Below are 21,172 nucleotides of genomic sequence, written 5' to 3'. Positions count from 1 at the left end.
GGGGAAAAAGGAAGAAATTGGTTTTTGTTTTTGTTTTGTGTGTTTGTGTGTGCTTGTGCTGAGGATTGAACCTAGGGTCTCATACATACTAAGCACTACCACTGAGCTATATCCCCACCCAAGATTTGTCTCTTAAATAAACTGTGATATCAATCTGGATATTACCTATTACTTACCTATCTATCTATCTATCTGGAAAATACTAAAAGTGAAAGAGAACACAGTCAATTTCAGCTTTGAAATTTTATTAAATATTCTAAGTTCGTACAGTAAATTTAGAGCAACCCGTGAGTACCCGTTTTAATGAAAAAAGAACTTTAATGTAATGATTTATTCAATACATGTCAATCGAGCACCTAGATGATTGGCAGGACTTTATCCTGTAACTCTTACAGAAGAGTCATTAAGGTAGTATAGTGAAGAAAGTGCTGTGATTAAACCTTCTTTAAGGAAGACTACTCTGACTTGTAGCTTGGAGAGTTGACTGAGACTGACAAATACTTGGGATGGGAATATTAGTTAAGGAAGTTGGTGACTCAGTCCAGGTTAGAGATTATTAGCACCTGAATTAAGACAATAACATGACAAAAAGGCGAGATAGATGAATTCATTAGGTAATAAAGAGGTGGAAAACATAAGATGTCAGGAATTACTAGATTTATGGTGGGAATAGAGTTAGTGAAGATGAAAAATTTCAGGATTATATCTAGATTACTCCCTGAAGAACACACCACATGGGTGAGGTTCTAAGAAAATTATCCTAATGAAACACAGGGCAGGATAATTGAGGTGGGGGGTTACTAGGGGTTGAACTCAAGGGCACAATCCCAGCCCTATTTTAGTACTTCAGATCCTCCTGTCTCAGCCTCCCAAGTCACTGGGATGATAGGTGTTTGCCACCAAGCCCAACCAGGATAAATTTTGATAATTTTTAGACTAAATAATTGTGGCACTGCTTTTTTTAAGTAATATTTGTCATAAAATGTTCAGATTTGTCTAAAAGCAGGTAGAATAGCATTTACCACTATTCCCTCCATTAGTAGTAGTATTTATCTCCATATACCATCATTCAGTTTCAGCAAGATTTTGCCACATTTATCTATCCTCTTTAATGATTTTTATGGTAATTTTTTTGCAGTGCTGGGCTTGAACCCCAAGGTCTTGCACATGCTAGGCAAGCACTCTCACTAAGCTGTTTCCTCAGCTTAGTGATATTAAACAAATTAGTTTTTAAACCAATTGCAGATTTATCCTTTTACAATGTCATAATTTAGTAAATAGCTAATAATATGGACATTTATTTTTGTAAAAATGCAATGCCATTCTCATATCTAAAGTTGACAGTAATTCTGTCAGAATTAATCTGCTATGCAGAACACAATCATGTATTTAACTGTTTCTAACATTTTATAGCAGTAAATCAATCAGAATAGTATATAAATCCAAATTGCACAGTTCAATGAATTATTGTATATTCACCCCTAAAACTCTCAACTCATATCAAGAAACAATAATTATTATTACCACTTACTACTCTTTATACTCCTACAAATGAGAGCTTTTTCCTTTCTCCCTAAAGATGAACACAACCTTGACTTTCTTTTTTAGTTTCAAAATCAACTTTATTCATGATGCATTTTAAAAAAATTCCCACCCCCTGTAAATGAACTAAAAATATAAATGAACTCCACCTCTCACCTCCCTGCCCCCACTTCCTCCCATTCCCTCCAAATAAAAGGGGGAAAAAGGCAAAGAAAAAAGAAAAAGAAAAAGAAAATAAACAAAAAAAGCCTGAAAAAGGAAAAACACCCAAACCCCTCGCCCTCAAAACAACAACAACAACAACAACAACAACAACAAGGTAGTGCATTTCCCCCAGGGGGAAGGGGGAATTTACACTGGAGCCTCTGAAGCAGAATGGAGATCTTCTGGCCACAGAAAACTGCAAAGAAAGACACTCACAATAGAAAAAGAAACACAAAAGGAAACAAAAATAGATCACCAGGCAATCTGGAGGGGCAGGGAACCAGAAAGAGGGTGGGGTGGGTGGTAGACCTGGCAGGACCGGAGCAGGCAGGAAGGGACTGTGAAGGGCAGGGAGAAGATGGAGAGAAGGTAACAAGCAGAACAGTTTGGTGTCCTTTCAAAGCACCGGTTAAAAAACCCTCCTACCACCCATGCCCGCCTACCCTTGAGCAGCCCCCAAGGGAGTGAGTGGGGCAGGGAAATATGGGGAGAATCCTGCGCAATTGAGAAGTAGCCATGGCGAGTCTCCAGAGTGAATGAGCAACCCCCTGCCCCACACCCTGGGCCTTCCCCTACTCCCCAAAGCAGGTCCCTCCTCAGCAGTTAAGTTATGGGATTCTCCCCACTTCCACAGTACATCTTTTTTTTAAATTTTTTTTTTTCATCAAGGTAATCTGTTTTTCCTTCTTTTTCTTTTTTAATTCTCCCTCCCCCTTCCCCTTTTTTTGCTCTCTCTCCTCCTAATACCCACTTTTTCAGTAAGGGGAATACCGTGACGTCGCTCTAGCCCGGCCTACCAGGGGCCGGGCCTGCTGCAGAGCCACTGTAGAATGGAGAGCGGGAACTGCTCCAGTTGGTAGTCTGGGCACTGCAGCGGGCAACCCCGGGCTGTTGTGCTGACGCCTGGTCAGTTGGTTCCTTTTGGAATCGCCTTGATTTGTCCTCCTCTAGGTAAGGACTCATCTGGGGCCAGGGAAGTCCTCGCTGACTCCTTGAGAACTCTCTATGCAAGCCCTTTGGGGTGGCCCCTACATTTGTCACGGAGCATGGTAACACGATCGACTGAACGGCAGCCCTGAAAGTGAGCGTCCAGCTCTTCTGCTGTTGCACCACAGTCCCCATGGCCAGCAGAGGTGGACGGGCGTCGGCCTCCCTCTTCTCTTCAGTAGACATGATCACGGCCAGCACTGCCAGGAGGTGGACTCACTCATCTGCTTTTCCACCTCCTTCTGTGGCTCCTTTAGCTTCTCGGCTTCTTCTTCCATCTCCCTGACTACAGCTTTGATAGCTTCAAGCTCCGGGTCCTCGGTGGCGCCGTCCCGGGTCACCCTCACCAGTCCCGGTTCTTCCTCCTCCTCCTCCTGGCTGCAGCTGCCGGGGCTCCCGAACCAGGGCCGCCCGGAGTTCCGCGGGGGAGGGCGGAGGTGCGGGCTAGCGGCTGCTCTTGGGGCTCAGCTCGGGCTCCAGCAGCAGCTCCCCAGGCTCCAGCTCCCCAGGCTCCAGCTCCTCAGACTCCAGGCCGTTCCCTAGTCCTCTGCGCCCCCCAGAGTCCCCTCCCCGGCCTCCCCACCGGCCCTGGGCACAAGTAGGCGGCACCGCCTGGCCTGAATCCCTCTGGCCCGCAGACCCCGCTGCTGCTGCTGCCGCCACCACCGCCACTCAGACTTAAAACCTTGACTTAAAAACCATATTTTTGCCTCATATTTTTATGTGTGTTAATATGTTATATATTTCTTCCTATAGTTTTTTTGCGCAATTTTATGCTTGCAATATTAACCTATGTTGTGTGTGCATATTTATTTTTACATGATACTGCATGTATACGGTATGAATAAGCCATAATTATTTATCCATCATAACACTGACGGTTAGTTTGTTCATTTCTAATGGAAGGTTATCATGAATGATGTTGGTATGAATATTATTCTTATTGCTATTCTGAACATACATATACATTCCCTTGGTTATGCACTTAGTAATACATACATTAGTGGTCAAAGAATATGTACGTATTTAACTATAGCTCATAATTAAGAATAGTTGGCCAAAATATTTGTGTCAGTTCACACTTAGACCAGTAGTCTACTGTAGTTCCCGTTGCTCCATTTCATTTGTAACACTCGGATTTGTTTTCATTTGCACCTAATTATTTGTTCATTGGCACCTAATTATGGTTTTAATTTTAACTTTTAAGAGACATGATATTCTTTTACAAGATTTATTGGTGATTTGGATTAAGTTTTTTGATATTTAAAATTTTTTTTCCTTTTTATCAGCTTCTTATGTTATTGGCCTTTTTTTTTTTTAGCAATTACACTTTAGTAATATTTTTCATCAGATATTTCAAATATTATGAAGACTTTTTCTAATAATGTTACCTAATAGGTATTGATTTAATTATTGTTCAAAATTCTATCTGTAAACTATCTGGAAGTGATTTGGGGTACAACGTTAAGTAGTTATGAAGATTCATATTTCCCCATATGCTAGACAAAAGAACTCCAGAACATTTATTAAAGTTCATTAGTAAATTTTCACTAATTCTTTTATAAAACATAATTACTTATGAAAGTGTGACCACATCTATCTTGTCTAGAATAATGAGTGATGTATAAAACACTGTACACTTGCTCACATTTTTTTTTCTGTGTAAACCAATCTGGAAATTGTCAAAAAGCAACAAAAAGACTCCATGCAGTGGCATAGGCCTGTAATCCTATTGGCCCAGGAGGCTGAGACAGGAGGCTCTCAAGTTCAAACACAGCCTCAGCAACCACAAACCACAAAGTGAGACACTGTCTCTAAATAAAATACAAAATAGGACTGGGGATGTGCCTTAGCAGTTGAGTGTCCCTGAGTTCAATCCCTGGTACCCACAAAACAAAACAAAAGCAACAAACAAACAAAAACACATTTTAAAAAACTAACTTGTAATACTACATTTTCATGCCCTAGTGTTACAAATACCCCAGTCATATGTACGATTGCTGAAAATCAGCAACTTTCTTTCTTGACTTTTAAGAAACAAAACCAAAAATTTGAAGGTAGTGAAAATTATTTATATTTGTATCTGAAATATGTCTGCTAAGGACTGCACAGTGTCCAGGTTGGGTGGTAAAAGATTCTGACCAAGGGAGATATGGTTTTGTTGTGGTTTTGTCTCTTTCTTTTGGATATAGCTAGAATGATTGGTAGATAGATAGATGAAAGATGAAAAAAAAAAAAAAAGGAAGGAAGGAAGATAGGGAAGAAAGAAAGATTTTATTAAAGAATGTTGGTTTGCACAGACTTTAATAAAATAACAAAGAAGTTTGTGGTGATGCATTTAGTGACTATAAAAATAGAAGTTTGAAATCTTGGTATATATGACTAATATCTATTCCATCACAAGAACTAGTGTAAGAAAAATAATATTACTCATATGTCAAAACACATACCCACAGATTAGGATGAATAGAATTAAGAATTCCAATAGAAATTTTATTGTATTTCATTAATACAGATTTCTTGAAATTCTCCAGTGGGAGTAACTGAGAGTTCCAGAATTTGTATTTTTGCTCTTTTAGGATCTTAACTGAAGGAACTGTGCCCCTAGATATAATGAATGTGGGAATATATAGAAACCTAGAAGAAGACATTAAATTATATAAGAACCAAATTATCATCCAAGAAGTAACTGTTAGAATATAAATGTAAATTATTCATCTTTCTAATGTAATATCAATCTGATTGTTAAATACTGATTTGGTCTTTATTACTTGGTTACCAGTAGTGCAAAGTAACATCCAAACAATAGGGAATAGTCCAATTTACATGGAGTTTCAAAAATCAGAATGATTTTATATCTAATCTTATTTTTATATTCTGAAAATAGATTTAAACAACTCAAATATTTACCTAGTTCCTTAGATCTTTCATAGCATTAAAGACTTAGATTAAACATGGTTCCTTGTAGATTCTTTTCAAGAAGAAAAAGTGAAACATTTAGTGACAATGTTGCCACATTAGACCTTTCTGGCTTTGAAGATTTAGAGGAAAATATTTTGATATAACTGTCTTTCATCAAATTTTTAATGTCAATCCAAAAATATATCCACTACCTTTAGAGATCATATAAAGCATTGGGAAGATATTTGTATATTTTTTCCATTTAGGAAAAGTATCAGATTCTATCAAAAAATTAAGACAGTAAGATATTGGTGGTTATTTCATAGAAATGACTGATTTATATGAGAAAGTCCCATTCTAATAACTGTTTGAACATACAATCCTAAGTTCCAAGGGCCAATATAATTGTCTGGTCTAGGTATTCCTTATGCTGTTGTTATGGGGCACAACTTAAGAACAGACTGATCACTACTGAGAAGTCCAAATGTGAGAGTCTTTATTAAGCCAGCCGGTTGACTGTCTCAAACAATGCCCCAAAAAAATGGTTATTGGGAGAACAGCCCCGATCATAGGGTTGCAGGTGTTCTTATACCAAAATCATATTAATCATAAGTGTCTGTTGCTATGATTTGAAATTACAAACTAATATCATGAGATCATCAACAGAGGGGGAAGTGGGTCAAAATGACCCTTACCTAGGTACAAACTAAAGAATGGTTACTAACATCCACACAATCACTGTTCACATGGTACATTATTTAGAAGCAATAGGGATCAAAAAAGAGCAATTTTTCATTACATAAGAATTGTCATTTTGTATTGCTAAACATGTCATGCTAAGTAACTGATAATGGGGACAGAGGTGGGGTGTTCCCATAGGAGAATCTAAGCAATTGTTGATGGATACAGAGGTGGGGTGTTCCCATGGGAGAAGTTTATTTCCTACATAACATGGAGTCTTAGAGAAAAATGAAGTCTGTCTGGCCTATAACATTCTCATGGAGCCAGATCTGTCAGTCCATCACCCTGCCTTTTTCTTTAAGGTTACATCTCGACAGCCAGAGTCTATCATGTGACCAGCATATAGATAAGTTTCCATTGCAGTCAGTATAGTTAAATCCAGTCACATGGATTGGTGTAATATGAATATCTGTAAAACCCCCCATCATATGAACATCATCAGTAAATATTGGAATTGATTCTCTAGTCCACATTGTTGGATGTATTAAAGGTGGATCTGGGAAATGAGACCAACAGTTCTCCCATATATTTCACTTACCTGAAACTCAACAGAGCTAGCATATAAATATTGTGGTTGGAGATTTAAGATCTCCTTATTGTGAAAAGTTATGCATTCTCTTGCTGTATGTGTCACTCAGCAGTGGTGAAACCCCTAATATCATAATTTTTAGACAATGTTTTTTGAAATTAAGTAGGTTTACATAGGGATCTGTTTCTCCCTTTTTATTTATTTTTTTTTAAGTGTAGAAAAAGATTGCTATAAATTGGAGCATTGTGAACCTTAAATTGTAGACAATGGCCTAGCATTGTACAAATATTTAAATCATAAGAAATGACTTAATAAATATGTCTCTTTGGCCAGGAAGATTAATAAAAGTTATCTATTGTTAAAGTCAATGTTCAGTTGAAAAGGGCATTACAATAAAAGACGGCCCAGTTTCCATTAAATATAGAATTTGATTTTGTCATAGTGGACTGAGTTAAAAAGCTATAAATTGCAGTCAATACAAACATTGAAAATTAGTCTCATGACTTGTTTATTTCATAGGTAATGGCCTTATTATTCCAAATTAATGTAAGCTCTTATATTAGAATTGGTAGTATATGTCAGGATAATGATTCAATAAATTATTTAAAAAATCTTAGAATTTATGTCATCCATCTAGCGATTGTAGTTTAAGGGATTTATGGAAAGATAATCTTTGTATAAATATATATTTGTATGAAGATCTTTAGTAACCTTGTTACTAAAGTAGTAAAAATAATCCAAATGTGCAACACAGGGTTTTGGATAAATGACCTATATGACAAAAATCTGGCATTAAAAGTAACGTTGTAAAAGAATAGTAATTATGTGCAATCTAAAACAATGTTATAAGCTTTAAAACTAAGAATATAATTCTGTATGTACAAAATATGTATATCTCTGGGCTTATGTATGGAAAGCAGTTTAGAAAACTTAGGAAACATTAATAATAGTTGTTAGAACCTCACAAAATTTTTATGTATACTTAATTTTTTGTAAGTGAGTCTCTTGACAAAATCTAGGGAAGTTACCTTAATCTTGAAACCAACTTAACCTCTTTATCTGAATATTATTTTATACAACCTCCATATATAATTCTTTGGATTAATATAAATTAAGTAGCATAATATAATATCACATCTGAAACATGAAAAAGACAAGCCAAGAGTTTCCACCCCTCCTTGTGGGGAAGGTGTCAGAATACTTCTATATCCTATATTGTTAGCCTTTAAATAAGCCAGTATCTCCTGAATGTCCTCTAAAAATATAGTTGTTTACTTCTTACTGTAGGGAGTAATATAAAAGTGTACAACTCATATTTATTTAATTTTAAAATATTAAATGACACAATCAATTTTCTAACCAATCTGCTATCATTGCATAAGTTTGCAAGAGGCCACCTTTGAAAAAGCTTTAATTTGGGGAGCAACTTAGTAAAATGTTTCTTTAAACTTTAAAGACTTCTTTATTTGGAAAACAAGGAGATACTTAACATAATAAGTACTATAATATAAAGCTGCTCCCCCGCCTTTATGCTGCGGCCATTTCTCCCCCTCCCATCTTACAACCTAGATTGTCGGTCTGTGAACATCCTAGCTAGTTATTGGTCTATTAGTCAGCCTTCGAGCCTCCTTCTCAGCAATTGGCCTGATTGCTGTTAGCCTGTGAAATTCCTCTACTTAGGAGAAACTCCTATGCCATTCTCTCTCTCTTTTCTTTCTTTCCCAGCCTCCAGCGGATGCTCTGGTCGTTCACCTAATAAAATCTCTGGTGTGAGTTCCCGTGTCTGGAGTGGTTTTCTGGGTGCTGTCACTGGACCGTGACTTGGATTGGGCACCCCAGAGTGCTTGCTCCCCTGGATTCAAGGGTCTGAACTGCCTTGGGACCCGAAGTGAGTTGCCTTTTTCTTACAAGTACTAGTTACCATGGTTAGTTAAAATACAATCATTGATGTTTTCATATTAATCAAATTAGACTTTTAAAGAAAATTTTAAGATTTGTAATGGAAGGTAGTATTTTAAAATAAGTTATTGTTAAACCAAATTGCATAAACCATAAAGTCTTTGAAAATAGTTTCTTGAAATATTAGAAATTCAACAGGAATAAGATATTATTTTAGTAGACTGAGAAATTAATGTTTTAAGTATTTTCTTTTTTTTCTGTCCTTTGGTTAGAAGGTTCAATTAATAGAGGTTTGTGAAAAGATCTTATCAATATTTGTAACTACCCTTTATGATAGAAACTTAGTAGAATTTAAAGAACTAAAACTTTTAATATCCTTAGCTGATTGTGTTAATTATACATAGGCAATTTAATTATGTATGTAGTCAATTATGTGTAGCTAATTTAATTACATATAAATCCCTTGAAAATTATTTTGTAAAAATTTGGTTTCAATTTATTCAACATGTTATTGTTAGGGGTCGCTGGCTCAGTTGTGGCTCGCTGGTAGCTCCCAGAAAAAACGCTCAGCAGACACGAGATCTCACACAAAAGACTTTATTTATGGGGATGGATAAGGTCCGCTTGGGGTGGAAAAAAGAAAAAAGAAGAAGAAATGGCGTATGGCTTCTCCCAGATATTGGAATTTCGCAGGCTGGGAGGAACCAATCGTGGAGGAGAATCCTTGCAGACTGACAGATGGACCAATAACATGTTAGAACATAACGTGGGAGGCAGGAAGATGATGGCACCATAAACCCGAAATTCCCGTAAGGTAAGAGGCGGGCAGAACGCAGACTGACAGGTGATGGGGAGGCCGAAAATTCCTCTAATGAGAGAGGCAGGCTGAGCGCAGATTGACAAGGGGTTGGGAGGCGGGAAATTCCTGTAATGGGAGAGAAGGGTGGTTTTATACCTTACAGTTATAGTCTTCTATTTTATCAGGTGAAAAAATTTTTAACCACTTAAATATCACACCTGATAGTTTAAGTGCTAGTATTTTGGTTCTCAATGAGAACATAGAGGATAAAGGAATTTTAGACCTTCTTTATATTAACTAAATTGGGTTAAAATTAATAAAACCAGCATAATGTACATTAAGACTATATAAATATTCAAGGAACTACAGCCTGTGTCAAGATGTAAATTGATTAGCAAAACTACTCAGTCAGGAGATGCAAATATTTCAGGTAGATGAAATAAACACACAGTTTCTTGGAAGTCTGATCAGTTTTCATTCTGGGGGTGCTTTATTTCTTTAAAAATGTAATTGTTGAAATAAAGAACTTTTGATGTTTTCTGTAAAAGGTTTATGTTTCTTCTAATGTAATACAGGAAATGGAATCAGAAATAAAATCATTACCAATGTTTTGTTTTCTTGTCAAGTCATGTTTAATAGATGCAATTCTGGCCTGTCATGTAGAAGTTTAAGGGAAACTATGAAACAAGACACAGAAAACTCATCCTCCAGGATTTTCTTTGCTGGTAATGTTGATACTTAAAAACTTATCCACAGGAAGGGAAGTATTTAAAAGTAAAATACTTATTCTTCATTTATAGCATTTCAGTGATAATCTAATTAGAAATAATTAAAGCTCATTAAATACCTTAATGAAAATAGTTCTAAATACCTACTGTTCAATTTTTGTCTTTCAAAATATCTGCTATAGAAATTTGATATAAATTTAGTAATTAATATTAAATATCAGCTAGGATTTTTAAAAATAAAACTATTAAATTAATTCTTATAAGCATTTGTATGCTTATATTTATTTAAACAATATAACTGATAATTTATTGATATTTTATCATTTTTTATGAACCCTTTGTATCACATAGACTTCAATTTGACAGTGTCTAGGATTAATGATACTTTATAGAGTATATTCAAATGACATTAAAATATCCACAATAATAGGAATATTCTAAAAATTATCTTGGCAAAACCAAATGTTCAATATAAGTGAAATCTACTTGTTTAGCATTTCATTATTATCTCACACAATTAGCATCAGATGTTCTGTGAACCATAAGTTATCTGTCTTACATCAGAATTCCTTAACCAAAATCTATATTTATAGTACTTTTATGCTGAATTGGTGTAAAAACAATTCTTGCCAGGAGAATGTATCTAAACAGAGTATATATCCATAGCAAGGCCACTAATTTCAAACCCTTATTTGCAATTTTAAATTTATATTTGTAGATACACCACATAAGTGTTTCTAACAGGAAAAAGAATGATAGAATTGCTAATAACATTCAGTGAATAAATCAAAGTGTTCCTTACCATTGGCAGACCACTGGGGAGAAAATCTCATAAACGGGGGCCTTAATTAGAAAACTCGCTGACTGATATTAGGTACTATGTGGGTCAGCAAACAAACTGACAATGGTCCATCAAAAACATCTTGTCCCAGATATGTCAAATATTTAAGTTTTGTTTATCTTGTTCATGTTTTCCACATCTTCTCCATGACCTACTTTTCTTACTTAAAAATAATATTCTATAGCATTAAACTTTAGCTATTGGTGATACTCAATATAGGAATATTTTCTGGACATTATCTGTTTTTTGAATACTATATTTAAAATCCTTACAGTGAATACAAATAGAGGATTTTGAATTTTTTTTATTAACTGCTGATTTTAAGGAGAAATTTATACAGACAATTATTAAAGTATTTTAGCTTTTCTAAATTCCAAGTTCTGCTTCAAAGTATCATGTAATGTAGATATCAATGAATAAAAATGCTAATGGAAAAATATATTACTTTTGTCTACATCCAGGCTAAGAAATGTGTCAATTTAAAAGTAATCATTTGCATTTTCCTTCTGTCATTTTGCTTATAAGTAAAGCAGCAGATCTTTGTGGACCACCTACAAAGTCTGTGGATCAGACTTTGCTGATCCTCCTACAATTTTTATCCTACCTAGAAGATATTTATGACATTATGCAAACATCAGAGGCTCTGCTAAATGTGTAATAGATGATAAAAATAGAATCCCTATTTGATCATGCTCAGTTTAGGAAAGGAAATCATATTTATTAATATCTAATAATTAGTGGGAAAACGTTTAATTTTGTACTATAAACTGAAGTTAAATTTAAAATTCATGGCATTCCCTAGTTCCTATTTGTATCACAACAAGTTTCATGAAGTAAATCAAGGGTCATCCTTTAAATTAGTAAAATATAATACTGTTGTGTAAATTGAAGCTCTCTTCCATCCAACCTTCAGTGTGAACACTGGCAATGAGAAGCTTTTGCACATATGATAGAAAGGAAATATATCCCTAACTTTTGCAGTGACACACTTACTCTTTGTTTCTATTGATTTATGCCAACTGAATTTCCCAATGCTAGTTTCAATTCAAAAATATATAAATGGCAGAATGATAAGATTTGAAAACAATGTCTTGACAAATTAGGCTAATGTATCACTTGGATTAGCCTTCCATCTGTGATTCTGAAATTAATATGAAAATAATTATTTCAAAAATTTTATTTGTGTAAAATGAATATTTTTCACTTTTTAATACTTGGAAGAATCTTTTTCCCTCTGTTAGTAAATAGAATTATTAAAGAAAAAATCAGTTACTATTGCAAGGTAAAAGTGTGGTCTACTATCATGTTTTGTATTGCAGTACAATTATCATTTCTGCAATGATAAAATGTGAACTGAGATTCATTGAACATTCACTATATGATAATCTCAAAGATAGAAACTCATTCTCTTAACCCAATATGTTCTCTGATCAGACTGTAATAACAGTGAAATATTTTATAAGTTTACCATTTTAGTCACTTAGTTCAATGCTTCAAATTATGAATCAGTAGAAAAAGGAAATTTTATAGTCTCTCAAAATAACACATCATAGGTAATCTTTAACTATTTGAGTAAAAATATTACACTAATTAGCATCTCTTTGCTTAAAGGTTTCCTGTTTTATTATTCTTATGTCATAACAATTCACCAATATCTTTAACATAAACAAATACTTCAGTGGTAACCACTTACAGTTTTTACTGAGGCCACGAAAGCCCTTATGTATAGAACAGGTTTTGGAGACTTCTCCAGGCACATAAAGCGGAATGAGAAATACTAAAGGAGAGAACAAATTTCCTATATGAGGACCTGAATTCTGGTGAACATTTGGACTGAGGTGACATTGAAAAACCATATCACAGATTCTTCCCTCAATAGAAAATAGATTTAAACCTAAAAGCTGCAGTGAGCCACCAGACAAGAGTTAGAAGGTTTGAGATTTGAGAAAGAATATTAATGTGATTTTTTTTTAAAGAATAGTCTTTATTTCTCATTGTATAAGTACATAGATCTATTATTAATATTTTAGATCAGTTGCAGGGTGCCACCCGTGGGCTGCAGGAAAACCAAACTTGGTTGGACTATTAGGGAAATCTGACTTTAGGAACTCACAGTTATGGAGATGTTCAAATTGCCTGAAGCATGTGGTTATCCTGTGGTTGTTTCACCCCTGAAGTTTGAATGCAGGGCCTGGATGTGGGAATGCCTGGCTAGAGCCAAATGGCTTGCTTGCTTACTTCCACCCCCATCCTGTTTTTCTTGAAGAAGCTCCTCTGGGTCTCTTTTTGATCTGTACCACTATAAATAAAGAAGAGGGGGGGTCCTTCATTGTTAGAGCCAGACCCTCTGGACAGACCACTCTTGTCATGCCCCTATTCTAAAGATAATTCTGTCTCCAGTCCTTTTTTCTGATAACTAAATTTCTTAGCTGTTATTTCACAGTCAGCCCATCCCTTCAACAGGAACCCTTTCCCTCGCCCACAGGGAGGGAAATCAGATTTCACAGTTGTGTCTTAAATGACATGCCATGTCGTGATAGTGGTCAGAAAGCATTTCTATCACAACTTTCACTGACACAACACCAGCAATATTCTTTTGTGCAAGCACACAGATGTTGTGTGAATCTGAGGCTGCCTCTGAGTAAGCATGGGCAGAGTCAGAGTTCTATGTTTCAGTTTCTTCATGTGTAGGAAAGATATGTGTAATATATTAAAATTGTCTAACATTGTTATAGAATATGGTAAGCAAGCCATAAATGATAGTAGGAAAAATAAGTAGAAAAGAAAGAAAAAGAGGACTAGAATGTTAGAATTGATAAAATGAGTAACTACACACACATACATGCACACACATCCTATAATTTAGTTTTCCATTATCGAAAGCTATTTCAAAAAACCAAGACTCTGAGCCATTTAATATTGGTGTGATATGAACAGGCTACTTACTTGCGTAAAGCCTCAGCATCTTCCACTCTGAGATGAATATAGTGGTAGTACCTAGTTCTTAGATTTGTAAGGATTGATGTACTAAAACATGGAAAGTGTTTAAAGCAAGTCCTCACATAAATACAATATAAACATTACTTATTGCTACCATCTGTAAGATTTTCCCCAATTAACCCCTTGATTTTATAGACACAAACACCTACCTGTAAAGATGAAAAGGAAAGAAGAATACATAAGGAAAAGACAAATTGAACAAACAAATATGATTTGAAATTCAGTATTCACATTTCAAATTTGCTATTTTTTCAAATGTTGACTCTAGATCTGATTTTTCTAACCTGCACTGAATTAAGTGAAAATAATAATAACAATAATACTTATGCTTGATTTATAGTATCTAATTCTACCAACTACCTTTAGGTAGGTACAGCAATTTTCTCCATATTTCACAAGAGGAAATTGAAGTTCATAGTTAAATAATTTCTCTCAGGTCATTGCTAGTAAGTTAGCAGAAATCCAAAAGTTGTTATTATTAAACAATACTCAGTTTAAATATGTATGACCCTATTCAATTTCCTAAAAATTCTAGTTTCAAATAATGAATAATCTAATACTCAATTTCCAGATAGTGTAGGTCCTGGCTTGCTTGTCCTTCTACTCATAAACCAGTGATATAATTAGTCAGTATAAACTAAGAGGTTCTAAGCTATTGAAAAAATGATTTGATTCCTACCAAAGGTGGTTATACATTTTTATTGTTTCAATAAATGGAACTGAATCACAAATAAACTACTAATATCATATAAAGTTATCAAAAAGTTCTAAAATTCCATGAGCACTGAATATTCTGTAACACTGAAATTACACATATCAATTAAATTCTGGATAAGTGGTTTAGTATAACAGTAGTATCTCATTCCTTTTTTCTTTCACAATTGTTATGTAAGAAAGCTCTGCATTTCTTGTTTTAATCTGTGAGGCAAGTTAACTGGGTCATTCAAAAGAAACCATTGTAGAAGAATAGGTGACAGAGGTCAACTTCCCCAAAGTCCAGTGACAGGGAAGTCACAAGTCATTCACATAGTTTAGCAGAGAAGGTGCTTGATGAGCTAATTATGTTTCTTTTCTTTGCTTTTCTATCTTCTTTGAAACACTCTCAATACCACAGTCAGTCAAATCAGTTCTCTATATTCATAGATCTGTGAGACTTGGGAATATTTCCAACATGTTCCATCCCATTTCCCCCAAACTACGTACATTGGTATGGTATGGAACCAATAACTTACACATGTCTCTAAGGATACTGTTATGTCTTATGACATTTCTAAGTAAAATTAATCATAAAAGATAAAAATAATCATGAGAGTTAATATCTGTTAAATAATCTCTGGTGTCACCTCCTTAAGAAAAAGTCATTCCATATTTTTTTAAAAATTATTTATTTATTTTGATTGATTATTCACAAATGGGGTAAAACTTATTTCTCTGGTAGTGTCATACCATTTGTGTAATCATATATGTACATAGGGAAATGATGTTTGTCTCAATCTATTATTTTTCCTTCCCACACCCTTCCCACCCCTCTTCCTCTATACAATCCATCCTTCCTCCATTCTTGCCTCCCTTCCACCTCCCATTATGTATCATCATCTGCTTATCAGAGAGATCATTCCTTCTTTGGTTTCTTGGGATTGACTTATCTCACTTAGTATGATATTCTCCAACTTCATCCATTTGCCTGCAAATGCCATAATTTTATTTTTCTTTATGATTGAATAATATTCCGTGTATATATACCAGAGTTTCTTTATCCATTTAGCAATTGAAGGGCATCTAGGTTGTTTCTACAAACTAGCTATTGTGAATTGAGCAGCTATGAACATTGATGTGGCTGCATCACTGTAGTATGCTGATTTTGAGTCCTTTGGGTATGGGCCAAGGAGTTCCCAAGGGTCAAATGGTGGTTCCATTCCAAGTTTTCTAAGGAATCTCCACACTGCTTTCCAGAGTGGCTGCACTAATTTGCATCCCCACCAGGCAACATATGAGTGTACCTTTTTCCCCACATCCTCACCAACAGCTATTGTTGCTTGTATTCTTGATAATCACCATTCTAATTGGGGTGAGGTGAAATCTGAGGTTAGGTTTGCAGCAGAATGAAACTAAACCCCTATCTCTCGCCCTGCACAAAACTCAACTCAAAATGGATCAAGGACCTTGGAATCAGACCAGAGACCCTGCACCTTATAGAAGAAAAAGTAGGTCCAAATCTTCATTATATCAGCTTAGGATCAGACTTCCTTAACATGACTTCCAAGGCACAAGAGATAGAAGCAGGAATCAATCATTGGGATAGATTCAAACTAAAAATTCTTTTCTCAGCAAAGGAAACTATCAGCAATGTAAAGAGAGAGCCTACAGAATGGGAGAAATTATTTGCTACGCATACTTCAGATAGAGCACTAATCCCCAAAATCTATAAAGTACTCAAAAAACTTTATACCAAGAATACAAGTAACCCAATCACCAAATGGGCTAAGGAACTGAGCAGACACTTCACAGAAGATCTAGAAGAAATCAACAGATATATGAAAAAATATTCAACATCTCTAGTAATGAGAAATGTAAATCAAAACTACCCTAAGATTTCACCTTTATATCTTTTAATTGAGGTTTATTTTCTTGAAACTTTCAGATAGTAACACTCATACCTTATTAGGCATACAGTTTAATGAGTTTTATCATATTGCCAAATTAAGATATAGAATATTTTCAACCCCCAAAAGTTATCTTGTCCCCCATTGTGGTCACTTTGTTCTCCTATCCTAAAGATGTTTTCAAACACTAACCCAATGCCTGTCTATATTGATTCCCCTTGTCCCATTTTAAAAAAATGAAAAAACTCATTTTCCAAAGGTCAGACATTAGTGTCTAGTAAGTGGTAGAACCTGCATTCAGTTTCACAGCTGTTCGACTCTAACTCTTATCCTTTTTACTCTATGCTACTAACTCTTCTGAGTGTAATTTCCCCCATTAATTAAATTAATGATCTTGATGGAGCGGGGCTTAGGCGCGAGGCCAACGGTTGGCCGGCTGCCACACGCATGTGCACCGAGCTTGCGCGGGGCGGGAGAGCGCGAAATTCAAGCTCCAGTGGAGATACCTGGGGTCTATTCCGAGGGTCATGCAGCCCTCCCAAGGTTTGGCGGAAGCTGAGACCTTGCACCCAGAGCAGGCTATCCGTTATCTGAAGGGGACGCTCTCACCAGAAGAGGGAACACCTCAGCTGTGTCGAAAAATGCATAAGCCTTCACCAGATGACTAATGATACGTGAAAGAGGCCAAAGAAGCAACTAAAAATGGAGATCTGGAAGAAGCATTTAAGCTTTTCAATTTGTCAAAGGACATTTTTCCCAATAAAAAGGTGATGAGCAGAATCCAAAAACTACAGGAAGTCTTGGAGGAGTTGGCAGAACGTGAAGATGATGAATTTACACATGTGTGCAATTCTGGTCTGATGCTTTATGGAGAGTGGCACAACGAACTCTTTGAGCACCAAAAGGAAGGTGTAGCTTTCCTCTGTAGCTAAAAGGAAAGATGATATAGGACTGGGGAAGACTGTTCAAATCATTGCTTTCCTTTCTGGTATGTTTGATGCTTCACTTGTGAATCATGCCAACCAATCTCATTAGCACATGGGTAAAAGAACTTGCCAAGTGGACTCCAGGAATGAGAGTCAAAACTTTTCATGGCCCTAGCAAGGATGTACACACCAGAAGCCTCAATAGGATTCAGCAAAGGAATGGTGTCATAATCACTACATGCCAAATGTTAATCAATAATTGGCAGCAGCTTTCAAGCTTTAATGGCCAATAGTTTGTGTGGGACTATGTCATCCTTGATGAAGCACATAAAATAAAAAGTTCATCTACTAAGTCAGCAATATGTGCTCGTGCTGTCTCTGCACATAATTGCCTCCTCCTCACAGGAACTCCAATTCAGAATAATTTACGAGAACTATGGTCTCTATTTGATTTTGCTTGCCAAGGGTCCCTGCTAGGAACATTATAAACATTTAAAATGGAGTATGAAAATCCTATTATTAGAGCAAGAGAAAAGGATGCTATCCTGGGAGAAAAAGCCTTGGGATTTAAAATATCTGAAAACTTAATGGCAATTATAAAACACTATTTTCTCAGGAGGACTAAAGAAGAAGAACAGAAAAAAAAAGTCAAGCGACCCAGAGGTGAGACTTGGTGAGAAGAATCCAAGTGTTGATGCCATCTCTGAAATGCCTTCCCTTTCCAGGAAAAATGAGTTAATCATTTGGATACGTCTTGTACCTTTACAAGAAGAAATATACAGGAAATTCATGTCTTTAGATCACATCAAGGAGTTGTTAACAGAGACACGCTCACCTCCGGCTGAGCTAGGTATCCTGAAGAAGCTGCGTGATCATCCTAGGCTTCTGTCTGCACGGGCTAGTCATTTGCTCAATCTAGGGGATGTCAAATTTTCTGTTCAAGATGGCAATGAGGAAGAGGATTCCTCAGATGTGGAACACATTCATCATGTAACTGATGATACACTGATACAAGAATCTGGAAAAATGACATTCTTAATGGACCTTCTGAAGAGACTGTGAGATGAAGGGCATCAAACTCTGGTATTTTCCCAGTCAAGACAAATTTTAAACATCATTGAACACCTCTTAAAGAATGTGTACTTTAAGACATTGCGTATTGATGGTACGATTACTCATCTTTTGGAATGAGAAAAAAGAATTAACCTCTTCCAGCAAAATAAAGATTACTCTGTTTTTCTACTTACCACTGAAGTAGGTGGTGTTGTCTTAACATTAACTGCAGCTATTAGAGTGGTCATCCAAGCTGGAACCCTGCAACTGATGCTCAAGCTGTGGGTAGAGTTTACCGAATTGGACACAAAGAAAATATTGTGGTTTATAGGTTAATCACTTGTGGGACTGTAGAGGAAAAAAATATATAGATGACAGGTTTTCAAGGACTCATTGATTAGACAAACAATTGGTGATGAGAAGAACCCATTCCGCTATTTCAGTAAACAAGAATTAAGAGAGCTCTTTAAGATTGAGGATTTTCAGAACTCTGCAACCCAGCTGCAGCTTCAGTTTCTGCATGCTGCTCAGAGGAGATCTGATAAGAAACTAGATGAACATATTGCCTACCTGCACTCTCTGGGGATAGCTGGAATCTCAGACTATGATTTGATGTACACATGTGATCTGTCTGATAAAGAGGTGTTTGATGCAATAGAAGAATCTCAGTATATTCAACAAAGAGTTCAGAAAGCTCAATTCCTTATTGAATTTGAGTCTCAAAATATGATGGAACAACAAAAAACTGGAAATGAGGGGGCCTGGGTAAGAGCACCTGTGTTTCCTTCTCAAACAAAGAAGAAATGCCCTGAATTGAACAAACTACACCCTCAGCCTTCTCTTCTAACTGTTCATTCTACCCAGGAAGAAGATATCAGTTTTCAAACAGCAAATATAAGCATTAATGATCAGTCCAAAGGGAGTGAGCCACAAGATCTTTCCAGTGTAAAGAATTTCTTTGACTCTGATTATTTTACTTTTAAATTAATTCAGTCAGAATTGGAAAATTATCTCATTGTAGTGTGAGGTGAATTTAAGTATAATACTAAACCATGCTTACTATCTTTCCATGCTGCAAGATAGTAAGAACCCACATGAAAGTACATTTGATGCTAACTCTGCAGTTATATTACCCAAAGAGTTGGGGAGTGTTGAAGGAACTTGTACTGACTCATTGGGAACAGCAAAAAACATTTCAACAGAAAATGAGGCTCTGCAAATGGAGGCATCACAAGAGGGGCCAAAGCAAGAGGCACTGCAAGAGAGCCCCTTGGGAAGTTTTAATTATTTACTTAGCCAACCCATCATAACTGATCTTCGGCCAAATCTAGATCTACAGGATGATGAGATTTTACATGACTGTAATCCCTGGCCCATAATAACAAGTGAAAATAAAATTACAGAATCAAATGCATCTGTTATTGAAATATCTGATGACTTGGTGGCATCCAGTTGTGCACTGCAGAATACTCAAGTAAATGAGGCCAAGTCAGAAGGGGAAACTTTATCATCCACAACACAATATGCATGTGATTTCAATCTTTTTCTGGAAGACTCTGGAGACAATAGACAGAATAGTCAGTCTTTGGAGCATGTTGGGGAAAAAAATAGCTTGTGTGAGTCTGTAGTTAATTCCAGAGCAGGGTCTGTGCATAGCAAAACACATCTCAATTTGGATCATTCTAATAAGAACGATGATGAACCAGAAGAAGTAGTAGTTAATGTTAAATCCAGAAGCAAAGCTAGAAGGATTGTTTCAGATGATGAGGATGAGGATGATTGTTTTGAAGGTACTTCAAACATGAGTTCATTCAGCACATCTTCCTTTCAGTTTTCATCTGTGAAACAATTTGATGCTTCAACTCCCCCAAATGACAGCCATCTATCTGGAAGGCTCTTTTCACCTAAAATACCTGACAGTGTAAATAAGTCTATAAACTCAAGGAGATTCCCTGGCTTCTAGGAGGTCTCTGATTAATGTGGTTGTAGACCATGTGGAGGATATGGAGGAAGATTTGACAGCAGCAGTGAAACAGACGGTGCTAAAGGTGATCTGGAAGAAGAAGAAAGTGACGAAGCCTCAGAGCATACAGAAGAGGGTCCTTCTAGAGAAATGCTGTCTTCAGAAAATAAGTTCATTGGGCTAACTGTGTCCAAACCACTAGACTCTAGCTCACAGACCTCTATTGGTGTCCCCAAGCCTTTGTCAGATGAAGTGCTGGTTGATTGGCCCCAGGAGAAGTCAGTGGAGGCTGCAGATGACTATGAGAATCTTGTAACTCGTGGAAAAGAACTAAAAGGATGTGGAAAAATACAGGAGGCCCTAAACTGCTTTGTTAAAGCACTTGACATAAAGAGTGCAGATCCTGAAGTCATGCTGATGACTTTGGGTTTGTATAAGCAACTTAATAACACTTGA

General features: G+C 36.1%; 2 pseudogenes; one reads left to right on the top strand and one right to left on the bottom strand.

The window, feature by feature from the left end:
* Positions 1-2,501: 2,501 nt before the first annotated feature.
* Positions 2,502-17,303, bottom strand: LOC124994485 (polyadenylate-binding protein 2-like; annotated as a pseudogene).
* On the top strand, positions 17,302-21,172 carry LOC124994436 (DNA excision repair protein ERCC-6-like; annotated as a pseudogene).

The sequence above is a fragment of the Sciurus carolinensis genome, chromosome 1 (assembly GCF_902686445.1).
Source record: "Sciurus carolinensis chromosome 1, mSciCar1.2, whole genome shotgun sequence".
NCBI classification, from domain to species: Eukaryota; Metazoa; Chordata; class Mammalia; order Rodentia; family Sciuridae; genus Sciurus; species Sciurus carolinensis.
The sequence above is the reverse complement of the archived record's forward strand: the minus strand, read 5'-3'. Positions and strand labels throughout refer to the sequence as shown.